This window comes from Triticum dicoccoides, chromosome 4A (assembly GCF_002162155.2).
Source record: "Triticum dicoccoides isolate Atlit2015 ecotype Zavitan chromosome 4A, WEW_v2.0, whole genome shotgun sequence".
Lineage (NCBI taxonomy): Eukaryota > Viridiplantae > Streptophyta > Magnoliopsida > Poales > Poaceae > Triticum > Triticum dicoccoides.
The window spans coordinates 211,149,903-211,155,811 of NC_041386.1; positions in this window are offsets into that span (position 1 = coordinate 211,149,903).

The window sequence follows — 5,909 nt, forward strand, 5'->3', positions numbered from 1 at the left end:
TATATATATATATATATATATATATATATATATATATATATATATATATATATATATATATATATATATATATATATATATATATATATGTATTATATATATAGTGGAGTGCACTCTAAACACATTATCTATTTATTTTTCACTAACCTTCCGTAGCCATGCAACCAAGCCACATAAGCTTCATGGGTGCCCCCCACATCATATTATTCATCCTATGTTGATTGAAAAAAAGATAAATCACCCAAAACAAGATCTTCCCGTTTTTTGTTCCTACGATGTTGTGTCGTGCATGTACCTACTAGTTGTATAGTGGTAGTACTAGTAATATAGCATTAGGAGTACAAACTTGGTACTAGTATGAGTAGTACTAGTACGGAATGCTCCTACTCTATCAACGAGCCCCGTTTGACATTAAATTTCTTGGCTTTCGTGCTACACCTAGATCTTCCCCTCGTTTCTGTTTTCCAACCCGGCGGCGGGCGGGGTGTCGGTTTGCTCAACGGCGGTCCCACGTGAAAGTGAAAATGCTAGGCAACACGCCTTCCCTAAGCTATGTGTCGTGCCGGACGGGCCGTGTTGTACTCCCGATTCTCGGGCATGTGGGGGTGCGACGCGAACGCGGCAGGCCTTTTCCTTTTACCAGCAATGTGCCCGTGTGTTGTGACGGATCCAAAGTAGTAGAATAGTAGTATTTGTTCACAAACTTGAAAGAAATCACTATTGTTTTGATATACTCCTAATACATTACTCCCTCCGTACCTAAATATTTGTCTTTTTTGAGATTTCAAATGGACTATCACATACGGATTATATAGACATATTCTAGTGTTTCTAGCAAGATGCCTGCACGTTGCACGAAGTTGATGGAAAATGTAAGCACAACTTATAAATTGACGGATGGAGTACTAGTTACAGTGATGCATATAATTAAGCAAAGGGATCGCTAATGTCGGTATTGACTGGAATGAGAATGCAATAGTACAATAAGAATTAAGGCCACGATGATGCGATCGCAGTGGTGGTTACAGAAGGCAAGACGAAAGATGGATCCACGAACGTATGACCTCCTCCTCCTCAACTTAGTGCGCCGGGCCACCGACCAGCGGCTAAGGAGCGGCGGCTTTTGTGGCGAGGTCGAGGTGCTTCTCAGCAAAGGCATCCAAGGCTTCCAGCCAGTTGAGGAAGGCCAACGTCGTGGCGTCCTCACTGGCCTTGTAGATACCTATGTACACGATTTCCTCATACATGTGGATGTGTAGGTCGACGAATTCTTGCAAGGCGAGGCGCCTCGCGGTGAGCGCGACCTCCAGGTGGACTTTCTTCATGGCGTCGGCGGGCAGTCGTAGGGCCACCAGTGCTTGAAAGAGGTTCCGACCATGGAGGCCGATTAGGGTGGCAGGCAATGAGGAGCCCGGGCGCACGGACTAGAGGAGTGCGGCTATGTCGTCCGCGAGCTTCTTGAGGACGGTGAACTTGTTGCTGGTGGCAACGATCATCTGGTCCAACTGAGAGTCGTAGTTGGCGTCGAAGGCGGCCATCCACCAACCGGTCTCCAACACCGTCTGGAGACGATCCTCGGCGCCATGCCGCAGGCCGGCATCGTGGACCATCTGGCGCAGCAGTTGGCCGCTCACGAGCATCGCCGCCATGGGTCTGGAGTGAGCTCTTTTGCGCTTAGTGTAGGTGCTTAGGAAAATGCTTAGGTGCGTACGATGTGGTAGATGCATTGGAATGGAGGGGCGCCTTTATATGAGGGCAATGAGGGCAAACTGTGTTGCATTCACATCGTGCAGCCTCTTTTCCCAGACCTCCTCCCATTACTTCCCTCATGCATTAATTGAACATGGATGCATTGGTCGTTCAACATACCGGGAACCGCTACTCCCTCCCTCATCTGCATTAAAGCCGTATCGGGAATTGCACCGCCCTCTGTCAAATCAAATACTCCCTCCATCTAGGTGAGTATTAAGTCATCTTACAAAAACCAAATAGTAAACACATAGGAGTGGTGCATTAACTCTCATGTTGTTTCTTATTTTTTGACATAAATAGAGGAATCAACCAAGAAGAGATGTGGGGCTTGTATGCTTTTAATGACTTGAGACTATCAAACATGACATGCAGTGGTCAGTTCATTGCACAAGAACAAATACAACCCACGTCAGCACACACGCATTTTATATAGCATCACATCCAATGGCTATAAAAGATGAATGAGACCAAATTATATCTCATCTAGATGAGTTCTAGCAAAACTGTATTAATAATACTTAGTACTCCTGCGCCATGTATCATATATTAGTATCATGTAGTACTTTCTTTATTTATGAGGTATTCAGATGGCACTGCACCGCCAAGAAAAGAGGGTAACATCAAAATTATGGACTACTTTTTTGAGTGTGTTGGTAAGGTCCGGTCATAGTCACTTGTTGAAATCTCTAAAAAGACAAATACTCCCTCCGTCCAGAAATACTTGTCATCAAAATGGATAAAAGGAAATGTATCTAGACCTATTTTAGTTTTAGATACATCTCTTTTTATCCATTTTGATGACAAGTATTTTCGGACGGAGGGAGTAGAAAACAGAGTTGGTGATGATGGTGTGCGTTCCATCCTGCGATATAGGCTGTCGGATTTATATCTAACGGATAGGAAAGAAACTATGGCAATTTTGCAAAAATATACCCACACATCTCTCCACGTTCACAAATAAGGCCTTCCCTTGTTCAACCTTTTCTCTCACAAGATAAACTACTCATACAAATGCATCTTGAGGTGTCCATAGAATCGAAGAGAGGGATGATGTGTGTGTGTGCGCGCACGATCGATAAAGAGTGCCATCGAATTTGTGTGTGCCCATGTCAAAGATATAGAGTGGCTGGCCTACTGGAATGTGAGATGGGACATGTGCAGTTTGTCTCTTTGGCATGGATACCTACCTGCAGCGCTCGACTATCGGTGTGTGGTGGGGGAAGAGGGAGGCCCAATTAACTATAGAGGTACAATGGCTGGTATATGTGTGGAGGAGGAGAGAGGCCTACCTCATGTATTAAGGAGATCGATCTGCCTCATGTATTAAGGGAGATCGATCGGCATCCATGCATATGTCCAGGAGAGGAATAAGGTTGGGACAGAGAGAGCTAGAGTGTTGGAGGGGTGGTAGTGGAGTTGCTTCTAACAAATGGTGGGATAGGCTTGCTAGACAAACGGAGGGCACACCCGCAATATCAATAAGAGAGGAGATGGCTGCTTGTTGTCTGTGCTCGTGCGTGTGAGAGACGGGTCAGGAGGCATGCACGAATGATGAGGGGGGACGATGTGGCTGTGGTAAGCAGACGTAACTACATAGGAAGATCAATCTCCCTTTGTTGGAGAAAGGAGAGACATAACTTGTGAGGTACGTCGATCGATGGGGGGTAGTTAAAGTCGATCTAGGTATATGTTGGGAGATCGATCGGTATACATGCATGTATGTGTTAGAAGCAAATGAGGCACGAGGAGAAGGATAGAGAGAGAGGGGTGCATGTAGGAGGTGGTACGAGAGGCATACTATATCGAGGGGGGAGGAGTGTGCGAGTACGAGAACGATGAAAAGAGTGGTGGGAGTGAGGCATGGACGGTGACAAGAGAAGAGGGGAAGCTTGTGTTTGTGCTAGGCACACCTGGCTAGAGAGGCATATGGATCGATGTGTGCCGTAAAGAAGGAGCTGGGGGCCTACACACACCGTGGGTGAACAACCTAAAGTGAAAAGACGAATTTGCACGATGGAGCTAGAGAATGCTGAGGGAGGGTGAGAGGGATGCGGGCGTGTGCATGCACAAGAGAAAGTTAGCGCTAGCTACAAAGATAAGAGGGTTGTGTGGGTGTAAAAGACGAATAGAGATCCTATATACTTCATTATAAAAAGCGAATTCGGATATTTGAAGAATTTATCATAGTGTTTCAAACCAACGCATGTGTGAATATATATATAACGGTGATACACATGGTGTGGTTATGAACATGTTATACTACATTTAATATATTTTATCTCTACTCTTATAAAAAAACGGAGTTGTTGATGATGGTGTCCCTGCCATCCTGCATTATAGGCCGTCCGATTTATATCTGGCGGATAGCAAGGAAACTATGATGGTTGAAGTTGGCAACAATCATGATTGTAGATTCTTATTGAAATAGAGAAACGAATTCAAATTTAGTTCAAATTGCAGCGGTAGTATAGACATTTGGAATGCACTAAAATGTTGGTATGAGTAGGTTACATGCATTATACAGCAACGAAAAAATTTAATCGGACATAACATGGATTCATACTCCCTCCTTCCATCTATATAGGGCGTAATGAGATTTTTAAGACTGCCGTTGACTATTGACAAGATTAATACTACATGACATGCACAATGTGGAAATTATATCATTGAAAGAACCTTTCACTGACGAATTTAACAGTGTGCTTTGTGTAAGTTGCATGCCATATATCATTGCTCTAATATTTGGTCAAAGTTAGCATCAAAAAACGTATTAGGCCCTATATAGATGGAAGGAGGGAGTAGCTTTGAATAGCATTTGTATAGTAAAACGGGGCAAGACTCTCTCTTCGTGTGGTGTGAATAGTTTTAGTTTTTTTGTTTTCTTTTTGGTTGAGGGAAGTGCGAATTGATTTGGTACGTACAAGTACAACATTACTACATGTTAGGCTTATCCCTAAAATTCAACCCGCGTCTTGTTACCTCCCAAAAATTCAGATATCGTGCTCCCAAAACTGGCGCCTTCACAACCCGCGCCTTGCTATCCCGAAATTACAACGCACGCGAAAATTCCCTCCAGCTGCCAAATCCTGACACGCAAAATCCCCCTTCTAACCCTGAGCTGAAAGGGCCGCTAGTTCAAATCGGTGGGGGGTACTTTTATAACACACCCTACATTTTGGACAAGCGCATCCCTATGTCATGCTTCACCCCTCCCATTGCCCCCTTTTCGCCATTCGAAATCCCAGGCCGCCATAACCTCTCCGCTCCAGCCGCGAAACCCCACCCTCCTCCATCGGCCACGTCACCGCTGCCGAGCCGGAGCCTCTTCCCCAACGATATCGTCCATCGCAACAGCTCGACGTCCCTCGTCCACCTCCCCGGATGAGGACCCGTCGTCCATCTCGCTGTCCTGCCGGTTCAGCCGCCCCGTCCTCCACCTCCAAGGAGCTGCTCTGACGATCGCCTCGTCTATCGCGGCTGCTCCATCCCCACGGCGCCGCCTTAACCTGCTCCACCGGAACCGCAGCATCCTCACCGACTCCTCGGACGAAGCCGAGGCCTCCTCGGCGCCACCAAAGAGGTTCTACACTCATCGCATCACACCTTCTCCTTAACTCGACCTCCCGGCACCGACGGTGCTCCATCCCGCACCCCCATGGAGCGGCTACCTTGAAGCTGGCGCCGTGGGCGACATCTCCACGGCGGCTCTCCCCAGTGTGAGGCCCCTTAGGTGGCGGCGTCCATACCTGCCAGATATGCTGCTGCTGCTCCGGCTCTCGCTCGCTCGCTCGCGCTGCTGCTGTTGCTCCGGCTCTTACTCAATCGGTCGCTCGCCCAGCTGCTGCTTCTGCTCTCCCCCTCGCTCGTGCTGCTGCTCTACTCCGATTAAGCTACACTTTAGTCGACTGAATCAACTTTTCGGTCATTCGATTTTCAGGGGTTGGGGGGCTCGCCGGAGTTAAGGAAGAACCACCCGCAGCGGGGACGGGGGCTCGCCGGAGAGGTACCCCACTATCTATCTTAGGGTTCGGGGTGGGGGCGGGGGGCCTAGAGGGCTGGCCGGGGCGGCTGTGGCGAGTTGTTTCGGGGTGACGAGGCAGCGCTGGTGCTGGCGGTTCGGCCGGTGGTGGCTGGCGGCTCAGGGGGGTGCAGGTTGA